Source organism: Triturus cristatus, chromosome 11 (genome assembly GCF_964204655.1).
Source record: "Triturus cristatus chromosome 11, aTriCri1.1, whole genome shotgun sequence".
In the NCBI taxonomy this organism is placed as follows: domain Eukaryota; kingdom Metazoa; phylum Chordata; class Amphibia; order Caudata; family Salamandridae; genus Triturus; species Triturus cristatus.
Window position 1 is genome coordinate 283,665,214 of NC_140594.1, and position 21,657 is coordinate 283,686,870.

General features: G+C 42.4%; 1 protein-coding gene and 1 pseudogene across 1 annotated transcript in view; both read left to right on the top strand.

Annotated features, from left to right (window-relative positions):
* The window catches only part of LOC146784046 (acyl-CoA dehydrogenase family member 11-like), a 502,630-nt gene that overhangs the window by 203,851 nt on the left and 277,122 nt on the right, over positions 1–21,657 (top strand). The gene's annotated exons all lie outside the window — the stretch shown is intronic.
* LOC146784047 (large ribosomal subunit protein uL23 pseudogene) lies at positions 17,434–17,917 on the top strand (annotated as a pseudogene).

The following is a 21,657-nucleotide window of genomic DNA, read 5'->3' on the forward strand; positions in this document are numbered from 1 at the left end:
GATGCCTCTTGCACCATCGGCACAGCAGTTTCCTCCTCTAAGACAGGCACTTCATCCGCACTGAGAGTTGCTTCATCCACACCAAGAGTACCTTCATCTGCACTGAGAGTACCTTCATCATCCGATGATTCCATGTTGAGTGAAAACTCACTGCCAGAATCTTCCCCTCCCTCCTCTCCCTCAGACGCACTGTCAGTCTCATAATCATGATCAGAGGAAGATTCAAGAAGCATACCGACCACCTGTTGAGCAGTCATTCTACGGCTAGCCATATTGCTTACTAATAAATGTAACTTGTCAACAACAACAAACTCTTTGTAAAATAAGTAATAAGCAAAAAGCACCTTTATCAAAAACTCAAATATACTCCAAAACAATACCACTCACTTGCCAGAGGCAGCAAAACTACTCACCACCACCAACTCTGTACAGACACAGTATGGATCAACAATATCCCACTAAAAAAGAAAGAGAAAAGCAATTACACATAAGACTATGCAAAACACATCGCAAAGAATTTCATGCTCAAACCACTAACTAAATATGCCGCCATTATGACATCACTTACAAACAAATTCATTCGGACATTATATTATTACTCATTTGGTGTAAATACAACAACAAAAAATTTCTTACCAACACAATGCAACTACACAAAACTGCAGAACAGCCACCGTTGAAAAGCTTTAGACTAGAAAAAAAAGAGGAAAAAAAACTTTATTGTAACATATGCATATAATGCTCTAGACCATCACGTACTGCGCAAAATGTATTGTTTGACCCTCCCACTTTCAAAAAGGAAAGATTGATGGCCCAATCCTTTACAAGCAACGCGGCGAGAATCTGGAACTGAGCCTCAGCTCCGGACCACCCCCTCCCTCTTCCCAGTCCTTCAAAACTAACCTCAAATTTCTCCTCCTGCAAAGACACTTCCAAACTTAATTCACACCCTCTCTATTGTGTGAAGGAAGTCTTTACATTATAGGAAATTCTGTTCTCCATGCCCGTAGAAGTGCCTACCCAGTGTGTTCCTGTGTTTTGCGTGTCTGCCATTTAGTGCAGTATTATACCTCTACTTGTACTTTGTTCTTTTTTTGTAAGTTGACACCACTACAGTACACCTGCTTGTGCTAAGACATCAAGCCTTCTAAGGTCCAGTGGGGCCTTCTACGGTGTAGCATGGGAATGTGCTCCCTCAGTACAGTGGTGTGGTGGACTGGTCATGAATGCTGAACCTGGTTCCCCATTTCCAAATTCAACAGCTCCGGCCATAGTGCCACATCCCCACTGAACGCCATACTTGCCCACTGAGAGAAACTCGCACTGCCTTCAGCTATAACCTAATTGTGCCCGCTATAAACACTTGGATGTGGCTCAATTCAAATTATGCACTTGATAAGAGTAATACGCTGACAAAAAAAAAAAACTCCTAGGGAATGCCAAGCATGGGAAATGTAAGCAGAAACAACATGGTTACCTAAACGATCTCTCACTAACTATTCAGAAATCAGCGAGTGGTTTCACCGGAAAAGTTATGGACATGGCTAGAGGGCCCTGAAGGGAAACGTTTCACTGTCCATTGCTTACATCCTTACAAAACATAAGCAGTATGGTAGACCACATCCATAAACACAGAACCATGGTGCACATTGTGTTTTCCAATTCACCCATCAACCAGGTATTGCAGTACCTACAGAAATGGTAAACTCTCCCACCCTAGAAACAACAATGCTGTTCAAAGGAAGACGAGAAAACGAAAGTAGCAATGCACTGGCAAACTCTGACGCTGGTGTACTTGGATGCAAATGAAATCAATCTGGCCACTTTGCAACCCCTCTGTCTTACATTATTTCGCCCCCCCCTGGAAACAACAATGCTATTCAAAGTTAGATGAGAAAACGAAAGTAGCAATACACTGGCAAACTCTGAAGCTGGTGTAATTGGATGCAAATAAAAACAATCTGGCCACTTGGCAACCCCTCTGTCTTACTTTATTTCACCCCCCCCTGGGAACAACAATACTGTTCAAAGTTAGACGAGAAAACGAAAGTCGCACTGCACTGGCAAACTCTGATGCTGGTGTACTTGGATGCAAATGAAATCAATCTGGCCACTTTGCAATCCCTCTGTCTAACTTTATTTTGCCCCCGGGGAACAACAATGCTGTTCAAAGGAAGACCAGAAAACGAAAGTAGCACTTCACTGGAAAACTATGTGATGCTGGTGTACTTGGATGCACATAAAATCAATCTGGCCACTTTGCAACCCCTATGGCTTACTTTATTTCGCCCCCCCTGGGAACAACAACACTGTTCAAAGGAAGACAAAAAAACGAAAGAAGCACATCACTGGCAAACTCTGATGCTGGTGTACTTGGAAGCAAATAAAATCAATCTGGCCACTTGGCAAACCCCTCTGTCTTACTTTCTTTCAACCCCCTTGGTACAACAATGCTGTTCAAAGTTACACGAGAAAACAAAAGTCACACTGCACTGGCAAACTCTGATGCTGGTGTATTTGGATGCAAATAAAATCAATCTGGCCACTTTGCAACCCCTCTGTCTTACTTTATTTCGCCCCCCCTGGGAACAATGCTGTTCAAAGTTAGATGAGAAAACGAAAGTAGCAATACACTGGCAAACTCTGATGCTGGTGTACTTGGATGCAAATAAAAACAATCTGGCCACTTGGCAACCCCTCTGTCTTACTTTATTTCGCCCCCCCTGGGAACAACAATACTGTTCAAAGTTAGGCGAGAAAACTAAAGACGCACTGCACTGGCAAACTCTGATGCTGGTGTGCTTGGATGCAAATAAAATCAATCTGGCCACTTTGCAATCCCTCTGTCTAACTTTATTTCGCCCCCCCTGGGAACAACAATACTGTTCAAAGTTAGGCGAGAAAACTAAAGACGCACTGCACTGGCAAACTCTGATGCTGGTGTGCTTGGATGCAAATAAAATCAATCTGGCCACTTTGCAATCCCTCTGTCTAACTTTATTTTGCCCCCGGGGAACAACAATGCTGTTCAAAGGAAGACCAGAAAACGAAAGTAGCACTTCACTGGAAAACTATGTGATGCTGGTGTACTTGGATGCACATAAAATCAATCTGGCCACTTGGCAACCCCTCTGTCTTACTTTATTTCGCCCCCCCTGGGAACAACAACACTGTTCAAAGGAAGACAAAAAAACGAAAGAAGCACATCACTGGCAAACTCTGATGCTGGTGTACTTGGATGCAAATAAAAACAATCTGGCCACTTGGCAACCCCTCTGTCTTACTTTATTTCGCCCCCCTGGGAACAACAATACTGTTCAAAGTTAGGCGAGAAAACTAAAGACGCACTGCACTGGCAAACTCTGATGCTGGTGTGCTTGGATGCAAATAAAATCAATCTGGCCACTTTGCAATCCCTCTGTCTAACTTTATTTTGCCCCCGGGGAACAACAATGCTGTTCAAAGGAAGACCAGAAAACAAAACAAGCAATTCACTGGAAAACTATGTGATGCTGGTGTACTTGGATGCACATAAAATCAATCTGGCCACTTTGCAACCCCTATGGCTTACTTTACTTCGCCCCCCCTGGGAACAACAACACTGTTCAAAGGAAGACAAAAAAACGAAAGAAGCACATCACTGGCAAACTCTGATGCTGGTGTACTTGGATGCAAATAAAATCAATCTGGCTACTTTGCAACCCCTCTGTCTTACTTTATTTCACCCCCCCTGGGAACAACAATGCTGTTCAAAGTTAGATGAGAAAACGAATGTAGCAATACACTGACAAACTCTGATGCTGGTGTACTTGGATCCAAATAAAAACAATCTGGCCACTTGGCAACCCCTCTGTCTTACTTTATTTCGCCCCCCCTGGGAACAACAATACTGTTCAAAGTTAGGCGAGAAAACGAAAGTCGCACTGCACTGGCAAACTCTGATACTGGTGTGCTTGGATGCAAATGAAATCAATCTGGCCACTTTGCAATCCCTCTGTCTAACTTTACTTTGCCCCCTGGGAACAACAATACAGTTCAAAGGAAGACAAAAAGACGAAAAAAGCACATCACTGGCAAACTCTGATGCTGGTGTACTTGGAAGCAAATAAAATCAATCTGGCCACTTTGCAACCCCTCTGTCTTACTTTCTTTCGCCCCCCCTTGGTACAACAATGCAGTTCAAAGTTACACGAGAAAACGAAAGTCACACTGCACTGGCAAACTCTGATGCTGGTGTTTTTGTAAGCAAATAAAATCAATCTGGCCACTTTGGAACCCCTAGGACTGACTTTATTTCGCCCCCCACCCCCATCCCACGCTAGCAGCACCCCCAAGGTGAAAAACGACAAAGAAACGAAAACGAGCGTTTTTTTTTTTTGTACAATTCACATAAAATCACCTGCGCTTGGACGATCCAAGCGCAGGAACAAAGCAGAGTGTTCAAAAACACATTTCCACCCCCCCCAACATTGTGCCCCCACCCTACCTACCGCACAGATGCACTAATACCCCCTCCCCAGCCCCAAAACTGACCTTTACTCTCCGACGCGCAGGAAGCAAATGGCTTCCTGCGCCTCGGAGAGCAAAGGGGAAGCCTCCGGTGACATCAGCGCGGCTCGCGCGCTGACGTCATTGATGACGCGAGCGGGGGAGGAAGGGGAAGGTCTTCCCCAGCCTCCCCAGTAAAAATACATCAATCGCCGAATCACGGGGGGAGCGCCAGCGCTTCCCCCAAGGGTGGGTCCCATGACGAGCTGGACTCGTCATGGGCACAGCGCGACTGTGCTCCATGACGAGTCCAGCTCGTCATGGGCACTGAAGGGGTTAACAGACCAGTGGAGACAGAATTCCACAAACTAGGATAGTAACTTAACTATTGATGACAGTTTTGCAGCCCTCCTCATGATGGAGCAAAGAAAACATAGTGGGGATGGTTCCATTGCTGTAGCTATCATCCAAAATATCAAGACTGGCTCCATGTTTGAATGAAAAGTGAGTGCACAGATTATTTCACGTCTTTAAATGGTGAATGCTCGGGCTATTTAGGGTATGTGATGTAGCAGCTGTTGTTTCCCCTATGAACCTTAGCTAAACTTCAAAGATGTTGTCTGTTTATGTCAAGGGTTTGTCAATTTCCCAATCCTATACTGTTGAAAATGGGTGAAATATAATATAGAGTCCCTGGTGCCCCCCAAACCACTGTGTATGGAAGTTGAGAGTTCAGAGGTTCCATCCTTTGTCCAGTCCAAATTTCCCTCTACCTTTGGTACATGTGCTGTGGCCTTGCTCAGTGGTCAATAGAGGCCTGGTGTGCCTTACACCTAAGCTATATGCCCAGTGTTGGTGGTTACAAGAAAGTCCAAATTCAGTCAAACGGACAAAACAACGCAAGTAAAATGTATCATGTCAAAAACAAGGCAACTAGGTGAAAATCTTGTCCTTTGAGCCTTATGGTGTTCGGCAGGTGACATTGACACATCAGATTTTACTCTAGGCAATCCATCCCCAAGTTCAGAACCTGGCAATGGACATTGTCAGCAGAAGCGGTTGAAAAGAATCTGAGTGATTATCAAAGTCTGATGTCCTAGCAACATTTGTATTCATCAGATGGGGCAAACGAGACAGACGAAATTAAAATTCCTGGATGTCACCTGCAAGATCCTACACCAGAGCACCATTTTCAGTCTCTGGACAGACAGATTTCTCAGGATTTTGCGTTAGTTTACACCAGATTGATCCAGAAGGTCCATCACTCAATGGTCAGGATGATTCTCATTGATCCAGCACAATTTGCCAGTGCTGGTACCAAAGATGCCTGTTTGTGTCCTGGCAGGGAATTCTTTCAATAATGGATGCCAAAATGTACTATTGCTCCCTAATGCAGCCAACCTTGAAGGCCAGGTTCTTGAGGCTATCCAATAAGGGCATTTTAACCTTCTGTTGGAGAGCATGCACATAATAAGGAAGGCTTCAAAGCTGAACACCTGCCCTTCATAAATATGTCCTTTGATGTCATATAATGGGAAGGTAGTACATTTTGCCCCTAAAGGAACAACATTCAAATAAATATCTTATCATGCAATGAGCAAACCTTTCTAGCTAAAAGCACTGGAGATGAAGCAGTTGTTCAGTAATTACATATTGCAAACGGCGAACACTGGCGGTTAAAATGCTCGGATGGATGCCATTCCTACTTAAGTGGCTTACACACCTGTTTCTCTTGCTAACCGACAGCTGATTTTTCAACTCGATTTCTGCTGCAGAAGCTTTTGTGGAATACTTTTATGTCAGTTGCAGCGCTGTGTCTGCTTTTAACTGCGTGCTTGACGTGACACACGATCTTGCCCTGAGGAAGCCTGTAACCAGGCGAAACGCGTTGGCTGCACTTATCTGTATTTAGTGAAAAAATAAATTGATTAAAGATATACAGAATCAACAAAAGCTTTTTCCTGTTTCATTTCCTCTTGTTGTTCTGTGTGTTAATTTTTATATGTAAACTCTGTTTCGTTGCCTCTCGATTGTGTTCTAAAGTTGTTCAGTAATTGTCAGAGACCCAGGGATAAGTCCAGGAATTGTTTTCTATAAAGTGGTGACTGGCTTTCTTGTTCTGTATCAGAATACTTCTCTTCTAAGCTTGTATAATAGTGAGACTCGGTCCCTGGACTTGGGAATGAAATTAATAGGCAATTTTTCCCAGGTATCAACGATTATGTTAGCAAACATAAAAGGGGAGGCAGCAGCGGTGGCTGTACGCAATCGCCTGAGGGAATATACTCCTGCACAACAGGAGAAGGAATTACCTAAAATTATCGAAGAGAACTATGCTTCACTGGGAAGAGATAATTTAGGAGCTAGATATATGAAACCACAATTAAGGAGTAATCCTGAAAAGGATAACTCAAAGCAAGCACCCGAGTCTTCCAAGAAGAAATGGGATAATAAACAATCAAAGCATAAGCACAATCACGGGGTGGATCTCCTCAACAGGAGCCCTCTGACAGAAAATATAACCTTAGGACCCGTGATATTATAAAAAAAACTGACAGGTATCAGGATACTGATACACATTCCTCTCGTTCCTTTCAGGGTTGATCGAAAAACTCGGAGAGCGAGAAGGACGGTCAGAACGCAAATCAGAAAAGCGAGTCAAGCCAAGAGACACACATCGCACTTAAGACTACATTATCAAAAAAGAAGATAAACCAAAATCGTAATCACAATTTAAAAGAAGGTAGCTGGCCTTAAAATAAGAAATGCCCAGCCTACTGCGGACTCAATTTCTGAATGTAGAATGGGCTCTGACGATGCTAGACAGCGCAGCAGAAGTAACAATAGCTCGCCAGAATCTGATAGAATTTCTGGTGACAGCCACATTGAATGAACATATCTCCGTGGACACTCCTTATACAAAGGTAAGCGCCCCCATCAATTACATGAAATAACACTCCATATGGAGAGGGACATATCAAGGAAAGTGAAGGGTCTCTTTTGGGAGAACCTGACAAATGATTATGATACGCGCAGGAGTGGGCGGTAGCACTAGCTCCTGTATTATACCGAAATCATCTAGGGTGGGATGCTGAGTCACCTCACTATGAAATCCCAGTCAAAACTACAACTCCACAGAGACAGTAACCAATAAAACATTACGCGGAAAGCAAGTCGGGGAGATCCTAGATCAAGTTGAATACCAAGGTGTGATTGCACCTCCTCTATGACTAATTCTTTGTTTCCCGTAATGAAACCCGACAATTCATACCGTCTAGTTTTAGACTACAGGCATTGGAACTCATGCATGAAAACATTTGCAGAACAGAATGCACACAGTACTGCATTTATGAATAACATTGTGCGTAAAAAATACAAAACAACACCACATATCTCATATTGATTCTTTTGCCACAATATTGCGCCTGAAGCAGATATTTGACAGCATTTTCAGCCTGCTGCACTTAACGCCAATTCTGTAGATTGCCCCAAGGGTATAAGAATACTCCCAGGTTGTTCTCAGCAAGAGTATCGGAGTTACTTCAAAATTTTGATGAGGAGTCATTTTCCTATGTAGATGATATTTATCTGAAGGATGGTGAACTATTGGATCATTTGACCAGGGTGAACAACATAATTTTGGGGTTTGCCTCGAAGGTCTACAAAGGGCTACAAATTTAACTTTGAAAAATCAATAATTGCCCATCTCAATGTCCTATTTTTAGGATGTGAGCTTTCGAGTGAAGGAAAAAGCCTAGCAGCTAATTCTTTTAGAAAAATGTGCACTGCTCCAACCTCCAAAGACTCTGAAAATATACAGTCCATTTTAAAATTCCGAAATTGTGGAAGAACATACATTTTGGATTACGCAGAAAATGTAAAACCTTTCTACGACTTAATTAGACCTGATTTTTCAGTTCAACATTGGGGACAGGCACACACAAATTCTCTGTTCTTTACAAGCTGACATGATAACTTCCAAACATTTACACACACGTGTAAACACCACAAATTTGGTGATGCATGTAACCGTGGGTCAATCCGGATACACTTACCTTACCTTCAATGAAGGTGAAACTGTACCCATTGCATACAAATCATATTTGTACACAAACGCTGAAATGCGTTTTGCATCTACAGAAAAAATTCTGATAGCTGTACAGACTGCTGTAGTGAGAGAAAGAGCACTAGCTCATCGGAAACGAATAATTGTCGTAACTCCAGTACCAACCTTAGAGGCTGTTACAAAAGCAGGCGTTCCAAAGGCAAAAGCATTACATCCACAATGGATACAATGGGCAAATTCTCTCACTGCAACAGATGTAGACTACAAAATTGATTCTACATAAAAAACACAAGCTTTCCTGCAGTACGAGCAAGAATATCCTCTCCCGAATGAAAAAATGCCTCTAGATCAGTATGAATACATAATTTACACTGACAGATCGGCTCAGCCTGCCGTAGGAAGTAAACCGCAATACAGCGCCGCATGTGCGATTGTAAAGGGACGCATGCGGGACGGCAAGTTCCGTCCTAGCAATACGCAGATGCAGTCTCTAGGAGATTTCACGGCACAGCTGGCAGAACTAAAAGCCCTGATACTGGCACTAAAAAATACAGGTTGAGAATTCCCCACACTTATTTTTTTAATTTTTAAAAAAATGTTTTCTTATTAAAAAAAAATGTTGTCATCATTTGCCTCATAAAACACCATTTTGCTTTTACTCTTTTTCTCCAGCCGAAATGCTCATAGCCTCATGATGCTGAGTTGAGTAATCTGGGAAGGAGTAGGGCCACATGTAGAGGCACCCTGAATTGGTGGCTCCCACACCCCCAAAAAGCACCCAAAATACACCGATATCAGATCAGATGCTTTCAGCCGAGGACAAGAGAGGCTTAATCATAGGACTCCCAATCCAAGTTATATAGTTGCTTGATTCCACCAACATAATAAGGGTACCCAAAACCCATGCCTACCACCTCCCTTAACTGACATATCCAAATTGGCCACTCTCTTCACAGATAATCTCCAATCCTCAAACCTTGGTGGAGATTGTGATACCCAAAGTTTACAAATTTCTCTACGGGCTAACAAAATTGTATAAAAAAATCAGATCTTCATTGTTTTTACTAGTTTCTACCTGAGCATCTAAAAGCCCAAAAAAGACTAGTAAAGCGCTTACATCAATTTGGATCTTCAAAGAGTCAGATAGCGCTTTACTTACGGCACCCCAAAAAACTTGGATCTTTGGGCAGAGTAGGAACATATGCTGATCGTCTTCCTTCATGCTACCACACTTCGGACAAGCCACCTCTCCTCCTCTCCCAAACTTGGATAACTTTTGGGGGGACCAGTATGCTCTGTGGATAGTGAAAAGATGGTTCCTTCTCAGGTGTGCAGGTCTTACTATTTTGTATAAAGTAAACATAGATACTTGCCATTGTTCTTCCAACGTAGCAGACGGCAAGCATCTTCCCCACAGTTCAACTGGTAAAACGAAATTTCCGTCCTCCATGTCCACCATCAGCCAGTACCAAAGTGCAATTTCCTTTTTTGGGCTCTGATTAGAAATTAATTCCTCCTCGAATTCATTATACTTCCCAATCTCTGTGGTTAAAGCTTGAAACCAGCTCCGAATCTGAAGGTATTTAAACCTAGACAAACTTTGATCATTTGTTTGATTACAATAATCCCAAGATATCAGCTGACCTTCCTGTAGAAGATGATTCCAAGCAACTACGCCGGCTTCCCTCAGGGGAATAGCTAACACATCTTTAGACCATTCAGGAGAGCCCGGAGAGTCCCAAATAGGGGCAAAATAGCTAAAGTATGGCAGTTTAACAACTTTCCTCACCCTATACCATGTTTCGGCCATACCTCATAAGATCTTCAGTCTAACTTTCTTAAACATTTTTGGGTTAGCGTATTTGAGCATGAAACCAACTTCCGTCAAATTTTGGCTCCTCAGCTGGACCTCAAATAATGCACCTAAGTCAGACTTAGGGAGTATAGCCATAAGCATCCTTCCATTTTTGAGTAGGAAGGACCATGAGTAAAAAAGCAAGTCTGGTAGCGCCAAGTCCCCTTTTTCCAGCCTCCTTCTTAACTTCTTCCAGGAAATCCTCGGCCCCTTGGAGGCCCAAATAAAAGAACCGATCTGACCCTGGAGTTTTAAAAGCCAAGATTTACAGAAAGGAAGAGGGATAGTCTCAAAGAGAAAAGTAAACTTAGGAAGAATTACCATCTTTATTATATTGACCCTGCCAAACAGCGTCAGAGGGAGGTGGGCCCAATTCTTCAACAGGGTAAGCACTTTTTTTTTGACCAAATCAAAGTTAACTTTCGTGAGATTCGTGATATCATGGGTAATTTTTACCCCTAGGTAGCTCATCTCATTAGTGCACCTTACTACACTAGCTCCCAAATTCCAGGCCATAATCTCAGTTTTCTGTTCGTTAATTTTATACCCTGAGATTTTGCCAAAGTCGGTAGTAATTTTTGAAATTGACTCAAGAGCTTTTTGTATGTCTCTGGTAAAAATCACAATATTATCTGCATACAGGCCAATCTTTTTAGTCCATCCTCTGTGTTCAAAAGGTAAAATTTCTGAAGATCCTCTTAATCTTTTAGCCAGTGGCTCAATATATAAATCGAATAAGAGAGGGGACAGGGGACAACCTTGTCTGGTTCCTCTTGAAATCTGGATCAGGTCTGTCAGGGCCCCACTAATTAAGACTCTAGCAGTCGGAGCAGCATAGATGCCTTCCAAGGTTCTACTAATATTGGGGCCAAGATTTAGCGATCTGGATACTGCCCTTAAAAAGACCCAGTTAACGTGATCAAAAGCTTTAGCAGCATCGAGTGCTAAGACCGCCAAAGGAAGTTCATAGGTGGTGGCCAAATCAATTGCGCCTATCAGGTTAAAGGTTAGATCTTTGAGTGTTCGACCCCGAATAAAGCGTTTTTGGTCTTCATGTACGACCAATGGGATAACCCCGTTCAGCCTTTCGGCGATAATTTTTGCAAACATCTTATAGTCGCTGTTTAAAAGAGATATTGGCCTATATGAATCACAGTTTTTAGGTGATTTACCCGGCTTCAGATTTAGAGCAGTAGTGGCCTCTTTCCATGAATCTGGAGAGCCCACTCCAGATAAAAATATTCAGTTAAACATACGTAGCAGTATTGGTGTTAACACTTCCGCCAAGACCTTATAAACTTCAAGTGGAAGACCATCTGGCCCAGGAGCTTTCCCTTTCTTACCCTCTTTTAAAACCTTTTGGATTTCCAATATACTTATACCACTATTCAGAGCCTCGCTTTTGTCCATAGGAAGTTGGGCACCTAAATCTTGAGCCAACCAACTAGCTGCTTCTTCTTGAGTGACCACTAAGTCTTCCTTATAGACTTCCCCATAATACTTTTGGAAGACCTATTCTATAGCCTGATTTTCTGAAAATAGAACCCCAGATTGTTCACACCTGATCTCCTTAATTGTGTTCCTAACTTGATCGTTCTTAACTTTCCAAGCTAATAATTTACCGGATCCCTCTCCATATTCAAAATGTGCCAAACGACTAGTGTCCCACCTTTCTTTTAGCCTCCCCTGGACCCTTGTTGAGAGGGTTTCCTTTAGGGTCTCAATTTCAGTCCGTCTGAGATCTTGTTGACCCAGATTACTTACAGAAATCAGATCATTCTCAAGATAGCGAATCTGCTGTTCCAAATTTGAGATCTCCTGATGGTATGATCTTCTCCTGGCTGCTGCAAGGGTACCTAATCTGCCTCTTAAAAATGCCTTATATGCATCCCAAACCGTGCCTATCGAAGAAGAGCCTAGGTTAATATAAAAAAAACTCTGCTGTCTCAGAAATTAACATTTCAAAATATTGTGGGTCTAACAGGATGGAACGATCTAATGCCCATCTAAATTGAGAACATGATTGACCCAGCTTAATTCGAAGTAGTATAGCTGAGTGGTCTGAGAGATGTGCCCCTATATGGTGAACATCTAGTACTACATCCCTTAGTTTAATATCCACTATGAAATAATCAATCCTAGAGTGGTGCCTGTATTTTTTATTGTGAAATGTAAAACCTCTATATAAGCCCACTCTCTCTCGCCAAATATCCGAAAGACCTAGTTGTTTCTTCAAATGATGCACCATTGCCGACATTTTTGGATTAACTGCCACCTTATTAGCTGATGATCTATCCAATTTATGATCAATTACAGTATTAAAATCTCCCGCCATTATAATCGGATTAGAAAAATTCAATAACTCAGCATATAAGGCTTCCAGAGGGCCTATGTCATCTTGATTGGGGCCATAATAACTCACCAACGTATAATTCTAACCAAAAATCTTAACCCTTACTATTAACCACCTGCCTGAAACCACAGATATCTTGCCTTCTATCGTAATGTTTATTCATTTTTAATCAGAATGGCGACACCCTTTGTTACCGCTGTTTGCTTTGATACAGCTGCCAGAGAAACCCATTTTTTATCTCCAAAGAATCTAGTAGCTTCTGCCTCTGTCAAGTGGGTCTCCTGCAGGATGAGGATCTGTGCTTGGCAGTCTCTCAAGTATTGAATAATTTTTTCTCGTATGGCTCCACCCCTTAACCCATTAACATTCCAAGATAGTATTTTTATCTCATTCATTGCTTTCTTGACCACCATCTATGAGCTTAATTCTAATTACACAGAAAATAGATGAGCTTAATTCTAATTACACAGAAAATAGAGGTTAAAATTATGGTATGTGGTATGGCAAATGAGGATACCTTTTTTTTCTTTTCTCCCAATTCTGCTCCCCACCCTGTGCCCCCCCCCCCCTCCAAGGAAAACCCTTCCCTGACTTATCAATCTAGGGAAACCCTATGGGTGCCCTTTGTCCGGAGCAACCTGGTATTATACCTGTATATAATCTGTATTTCAAAAAGGAAAAACATTTATATATATTTTTTTTTCTTTTCTTTTTTCCTCCTCTTTTCTCTCCTTTCCCCTTAGGAGACAATACAAAAAAAAAAAAGGGAGTTTCAAGAGGAAAAGGCAGGAGGGAAAGATACGTTTCATATCAGGGACCTGACTGCAGAATTTCAATAAAATTATCTACTTCTTCTACACAGTGGAAGGAATGCATTTTATTGTTTAGCATTACCTTCAGCATCGCTGGAAATTTCAATTGCACAGATGCCCCAAGCTTCTTTAGAGGGTCGATTCTTTTGCCTAACTCCCACTGCCTATTGGAGGTTTCACTCGAGACGTCCGATCTAACCTCAAAACTTACTCCATCAATCTGCAGAGTTTTTTTTGTCAGTGCACGTGAAAGAATTTTCTCCTTCAAGGAAAAAGTCAGAAAATTAACCAGAATTCTTCTTGGCTTAGGCTTGTTTGAGTTAAGTCGATAGGGGTCTCTGTGGATCCTCTGAATATCCCTACTGATCTCTTCCTCTGTCTCTTCCAAAAGCAACTCCCTTTTAATTAAATGCACTAGATATAGTTTAATGTCGTCTCCTTCCTTGCCCTCTGGAATTTTCAAAAACTTCAAGTTGTTTCTCCTTTGAAAGTTTTCCAATCTCTCAAGCCTCTCCTGTTGTTCCTTATCTCTTCTCTTTAGTGCCACTATCTCCGCTGAATTGCCCTCCAATGTTTCCTTAAGGACCTTTACTTCTCCTTCGAGGAGTCCTGTTCTTACATTTAGGTCATCAAATTTCTTCTCCAGGTTATCACAAGTATCTCAAATAACTTTTTGGTTATTTTCTGATATTTCAAAACGGGTTTTTAATTCAGTCGTAAGACTTTTGAGCAGCGAAGTAATAGATGTGTGCAATTAATTTTACTATGTTCAGTCATATGACGAATATCTTCACTATTGGAGCCAGAATGGGTTTGGTGATTTCAAAGGTTGCGCAATAAAGCATAAGATTCTTTGGGAACAAGTGGCAGAGCTGAAAAAAGGCTTACCACAGGCTCACATGATTCATACACTGAGTCATCAACGTGTTGATGTGCACGTTGAAGGGAACTCATTGGCTGATGAAGCCCCCAAGGCAACAGTGAGAACTGCTGCAGTTGCTGCTATCACTCGTTCTAATACGAGGATAGATGGACAGATAATGGTAGCTGTCAAAGCAACTCAGCCTTGCCTGAAGGTTTTCCCCTCTAGGACTCCTACAAGTTAGATGTGCAAAACATACTGTATGCTCAAATTCCAGGAGTGGGGGATAAAGTAATAACAAACATGGATCGCAGATTTGGTTTAATACTAGCTGCACACGAGGGTCCAGGTTCAGCACACGCAGATATTACTGCAACAGTGTAATTACTGAAACAAAGTTATTGGTGGCCAGGTCTTACCAAGCAGACTAAAGGCTTTGTCCATAAGTGCAACATCTGTCAGCAGATTACGTGTTCCAGTGTTGCACGTCTGCCACAGACACCACTACTGATATGAGACAGACCTCTTGGATGTGTCTAATTGGACAACTGCGGCCCCTTACAATCTGAAGGGGGTTACAATTACATCTTGGTGGCAGTGGATTCATGCTCTATATTCCTGTAGGTTTGGCCCTAGCGCTCGGCTCACACTAGAACTGTTATAAAGGATTTGCGAGTCTTCAAAGACACATTACATTAGGACCCTGGCCCTCCGTTTAGCTCTCGGGCTTACAGAGAAGCCATGGCAAGTTTGGGTGTTGCATTGCGGTAATCCTCTCCGTATCATGACGAGGGGCAATTCAATTGTGGAGAGGAAAAACCGTGACTTGAAGCAATCCATAACAGCAAGGGTATTAGGTTCGGGTGGCAGTTGGGTCAATCACTTATATGACGTCCAGAGGGCACTTAATAACATGCCAACAAGTTCCCTAGGAGGCCGTACTCCATATGAGGTCCTGTTTGGGACTATAATGTGGGTACCAGACCTCGATTGTGACAGCATAGTGGTGGATGGAAAAGGTTTTGATATCAATGATCGTTTGGCTGTTCTACAGGAACTCAATGAATTCCAGGCATTACAAAGCACCGTCCAAGTAAAACACACCACCACTAGGGAAGTGAAAGCTGTTCCGGCAAGACCTGCCTGGGTCCCAAAGATCGGGGACTTGGTCAGAGAAAAGATCATAGACAAAAAAGAATTTGGGCCATCTTACAGAGCGCCTGTACCTGTCCTGGTTGTTGAAGGGACAAGAACAGTACTTCTTCCGCCTCTTGCCAGTAAGTAAGAAAAGGGATTTGTCTCCATTGATCTCATCAAACCACACCATGTGGCCGATACTGAAGAGCAGGCAGCGTGGGCTCTTGGGTAGCTGCTGCTCTCCTCTCGCTACGATTCAGGAAGTTCAGACAGAAAGATTAATAACATTTGAACAGTCTACTCTACAAACTATAGGAGTTACCAACAATGGAATGAAACTCGTACCTGTTAAAATTTAACAGCTACAAAATATAAATGAAACACAGATCTCAATTTGGTCTAATACAGACATCTATGTGAATATGTCTCCAAACGACCGGACAGCTAGTTCTACAAAATCTGCTGATATACCAAAGATAGATTGAACAGTGTCTGGTTACATCATCGATTTTGACACCTTTTCTCTGGATCTGAGTGAACATCAGTCACCGCCAGCTTCTGTTTCCCGCAAAGAAAAAATATATCTGCCTTTGGCTGAAAAAAACTCACTGGATACAGTTCTGGATGGCAATTGTTCTGCTGTTCTTAGTCCTATGGTTAGGCGTAGTGACTGCCTTTTTCCTGCTCCTTAATGGACATTATCTCCCAAAACTCTCCATGGTACAAAATGTGTGCTTGGTCCTAAAACCACATGCATCATCTCATTGTGAACAAAGAGATCTGTCCTGTGTGAACATTACAGCAGTTCAGGTTCATGAAGGAATAGTTTAGGATAGGGTTTCATATGATGTATTTGGTCCGCCTGAACTTTTGAAAATACCACATGTATTTAAAATTTCTTTGATTGATATCATCACCTCCAGCTCATTCTCTGATGATTGGGATTTTGAAACGATAAATAGTATGATGTATTTTTTTTTAGAACAATCTGCTGCATTCTCTAGTAATGAATTGTATGATGATGCATCTGATTTTGACACCATGTATTGTTACCAAACTTATGGTCATAATTTCTTGCACAAAGCAAGTATCCCATGTAATGTTTTCACTTACCATCAATAGGAACATTGCCCTACACCACCTAAAGGTAGTTTACAAACATTTGCACAGAAGTTTGTTTATTTTCCTTGGTGTAACACTTCAGACCCTACCTCATATCATTATAAGTTTACACCTACACCTGCAAAGAAAAATATGCTCGCTCACTCACATGAAACAGATATACTCTGCTTCCTTTATTTCCCAGCTGTCTTTACAAGGTTTCGACTTTTGGAGGGATACCATATACAAAACATCTGTATGGGGGGACTAGTGATTGGCAGGTGCAGGGAACTGAGGCTTTATTTAGAGCATGCCTCATACCACAGCAGATTATCTTCCTGAACAACACTGTGCAAAAGACTTCCTGTCTTGGGTTAGCTAAGATAAAAGATTTGAACACACCTCGGATTCCCTCACTTACACATTTTGAGGGTGGGTAGAATTACACACAGCACAGTGAGGATACATGTTAGATGACATTCTACATGATTGATCGTACAATTTGTCAGAACCCAATTGGAAGGGGTGGTTGGTGTGGCCTATCAACACAAATAGGTGTCAGTCAAGATTCAGGGGTACCACCGAAGGGTTTAGTATCCATAGGCCTGACCAACGTAACCTACAACGAGAACACTCAGGGGTGGTGACATCTTACAGTGTTGGGAAGTTATGCCTAGAGTAGCTAAAAACCACAACAATGTCCCAGGTGAAGCAACACTTGTCCTTACTCTCAGATGCCATGGATGTTACACCCCCAGCATGGCACCGAAGGCCATGAAGGAAGCTGTCCCTGTTAAAACCGAAGCAAAGTCCAAGGTTTGAAAGCTAAAAAGGCTGTTCTTAAGGGGGTACACAGTCACAAGAAGAAGAAAATGAGGGCAGCCCCCACTTTCAGGAGGCCGAGGACCTTGAGGTTAAGGAGGCAACCGTAGTATCCCCGGAAGAGTGCACTTCGTAGGAACAAACTTGACCATTATGCAATTTTTAAGTTCCCTCTTACCACAGAGTCTGCCATGAAGAAGATTGAAGATAACACCACGGTGGTCTTCATTGCTGATGTCAAGGCAAACAAGCACCCGATCAAACAGTCTGTAAAGAAGCTTTATGATATTGATGTTGCCAAGGTCAACACACTGATCAGGCCAGACGGCGAGAAGAAGGCATATGTGCGTCTAGCTCCAGACTATGATGCACTGGATGTAGCCAACAAAATTGGCATCATCTAAGCCTGCTCTGTACACGCCGGTACAGTTCAGGATCTTAGGGATTTTTTGTTAGGCCTCCAGAAACCACGTCAGAAGCGCTTCTTATACGCTATTTATAATGAAGTATGGAAAATCTCACAACAGGAGGCTGCTGGGAGATTGCGTGAGATTCACAGGGTTAACCTCAAAGGCTTTGGCTGTGGTCGGCAACGACATGACCACACTTACTTACAACATTGTCTTCTGCTATCGATATAATAGAACAGGATTTGTATATTTTACAGCATGGTCAATCGCAATTGCGGTCCATTCTATTATTAAGCTGGTTGCTACAATCATTGCACTCAAGTGCCCTGGCAGTATATCAACAGTATGTCTCTATTTTCTGCATACAATCTAACGGAAAGACAGACATCAATGGCACGACTAGATGCAAAATACACAATACTGCACATTGAAAAATTGGACCGATTACCTTTCACCGTGGCTGAGTCACCCTCCACAGAATGGTTAATCCATGGCCATATTACACTGGCAGTCACGACATTCCAATTTCATTATTGTCCACCGTATCACCAAGTAGGCAGGTATGAAGCACTGGGTAAGGAATACATACATGAATCTTGGGAATTACGTTTCAGATTTAGATGCAAGAATGGAGACACTGAAGTCTTTCTCAGCGGTTCAGACTGTGAGAATTCATTAAGTGGGTCTCTAATTTGTCAGGTTATTATGCTTCACAGAGCTTGTAATGCTTCGGTTGCAAACCTGTCTTGTCACTTGAAAGGATCCCCAGCTGCCATGATTCATCCGGTGTTCAAACTGCTCTCGAATTAGAGTTATTTGATGTTAAATGATCAGGGTTGTTGTGGGATGCTACCTGGCATTGCATATCTGGTCACAGTAAGTTCCAGGGTTACTTGTTGTATGCAAGTATTGTTTCCACTGACCCACACAGTCATGGAGGCATCACAATGGCCTTCGTTGAATGTTTCCCTTAAGCGGTTTGATCCTCTGAGCAGACTGAAAGCCATACTTTTACAAAAGGAGGTGGCCTTAACCTCAGCCCAAGATACTTTTGATCTCCAGGTTGCAAGGTCTTCAGCTGATACAGGCACGAGTCCGAACTAACTTCCTGCTTCATTTCGGCGAAATGGTACATCACATCTTTAACTTATCTGATACGAGTGGGATAGTACACCTATTTAAGAGCATAGGTTCTGGGCTTTTAAGCACCTTTCAGACAATCTTCGGAGCTATTCCATCATAGTTTCACTCCGTATTGGGAAGTGTTTTTGGAGGGCTTCCTCTGGTCCTATTCTTTGTAGTGGGTATCCTGGTTTTAATTTTCCTTCTACGCAATGGACGCCCCAGCCTCCAAAAAGATGGCATAGCTGTGAACGCATGGTACTCATCTGGGCACACCTCTGCTTCAGGAACTAAATGAGCTATCGTTCAGATCAGTCTGGGTTGACTGCTGCATGCCTGTTCTCCGCTGCCTATTCTGCGGATACGAATGTGTGTTGGACATCTATCTAACGCTTCCATTGGTTGCGCCTCCGGACGTGGACGTACTGCAGGACCCATTAAAGGCCCACATAGTGCAGTGTCTTCAGCATATTCCAATGTTGATATCGGCATTCTTAGAGCCACCCCGGGATGCTTCAGCTCCTGTCGGTATGTTACATGGACCGCCGTCTGCGAAGGCAAGCAGCAGTGATGTTGCGTCTCCCACACAGAACACACAAACATTCGGCTCACCGTTTGATGGGAACAATTCAGCCTTTTTAAAAAACAACCCGAATTGGAATTCAAAAACATCATTTTTGTTTTATTTTTCCTCTCTTGCTCTCACTGAGCACTATTGCTTTCGGCATGCTCAGTTGGTCTAGCAGTATATTGACTATTTAGAGGACTTATAGGGCTTTTTAAACATTTGCCTAGTTTTTAACACATACCATGTTTTTAGATGTTTTATACTCATATTGAGCAATGTTTTATGCTTTTTAAACAGGCATATTTTAGCATTTGTTAGTATTTTTGTTCAGTTGGATGAGGAGTGGGTGTTATGAACCCCAATGTATCCCAATATAGGCCTAGGTAGTTGCACGACTTTTACCTACATTTGTCCTACCTTGCTCTACATAATGGGTCTGGCACTGACCTTTTACCTAGTTAGGTGCCGAATACATTTTGTGTGGTTTTCTCCAAAAACTAGCCTCATTTATTATGCAGAAGGATTTTTAGTAACACAGCAGGATTACCATCTTCTGCATAATAACTCTGTACAAAAGTCAACGCTATTGTCATCCTTGGCCGACGTACCCACAGTACCATGACACATCTAGGTAGAACCCCTGAGGGTACCTTTCAGGTATATAAGTACCACATCTTAGCTGGGCAAACCAGAGGAGACACTTCCATGCTGACACGAGATGCTGAAGACCCTGCATGCAGACACTCCAGCATGGAGTGGTCTGACATCCCTTGCGGGGTGTCCAACTAGAGACCGAGACAGGGTCCTTCGTTCTCTCCCATCAGGTATTGGGGTTGGCTCTTTCCTAGGGGATTCTTGGCTTTACACCTACATACATGCTAGGTACCTTTAGATACACTTAGCTAGGGTTAGCATCTTAGGAGTATGCATGATTACTGCCATGTATCTATATGCCTGCATATATTCACTGTTTTTGCACCATGGTAGATTTCTACATTTTATTTACCCTGTTGGTGCTTGTAATCATATCTGTTTCTGTCTAATGGTTGTTGTAGCACAAATAGTTTATACTAAAGTGACGCTGGTTCAATAAATGCTATTTGAAAACGTCCACACCATTTATTCTGTGTATATCTCTGAGACAAAGTGAGCGCAAGTGACTGAGCGAAAAGTACTGTACTGTTTCCACGATCCCTGAGGGGTCAGGGTTGTCATGTTCGATGGTTGCCAGAAACTATTCGCTCCTTGGTAAGATTTTGGGGCTTATAGTAGCACTGTGATGATGCTGGTCTACAGACTAACATACCCTTTGGGGTGTCTGGAATCAGTCTGGACACCTATCCCTTAGTTTATGTTTTCTAAATCTGCAGATCCTATATAGATTTGTAGGAACTACATGACAAAGTGGTTGAAAAGAATCTGAGTGATTATCAAACTCTGATGTCCTAGCAACATTTGTATTAATCAGGTGGGGCAAACTAGACAGACAAAACAAAAATTCCTGGATGTCACCTGCAAGTTCCTACACCAGCATCCCATTTTCTCTGGACAGACAGATTTCTCAGGATTTACTTTACACCAGATTGATCCAGAAGGTCCTGCACTCAATTGTCAGTATGATTCTTATTGATCCAGCTCAATTTGCCAGTGCTGGTACCATATATGCCTGTTTGTGTCCTGGCAGGGAAATCTTTCAATAATGGATGCCAAAATGTATTATTGCTACCTAATGCAGCCGACCTTGAAGGCCAGGTTATTGAGGCTATCCAAAAAGAGCATTTTAACCTTCTGTTCGAGTGCATGCACATAATAAGGAAGGCTTCAAAGCTGCACACCTGACCTGCATATATATATCCTACAATGGGAAAGTAGTACATTTTGTGCTTATAGGAACAAAATCCAAATAGATATCTGATCATGCAAGGAGCAAACCTTTCTTGCTAAAAGCATTGGAGATGCAGCAGTTGTTCATTAATTGCATATTGCAAATGCTAGCGGTTGGAACGCTGCTTGCCAAAAATGGCCCTGGATTGATGGATTTCATTCCTACTTAAGTGGCTT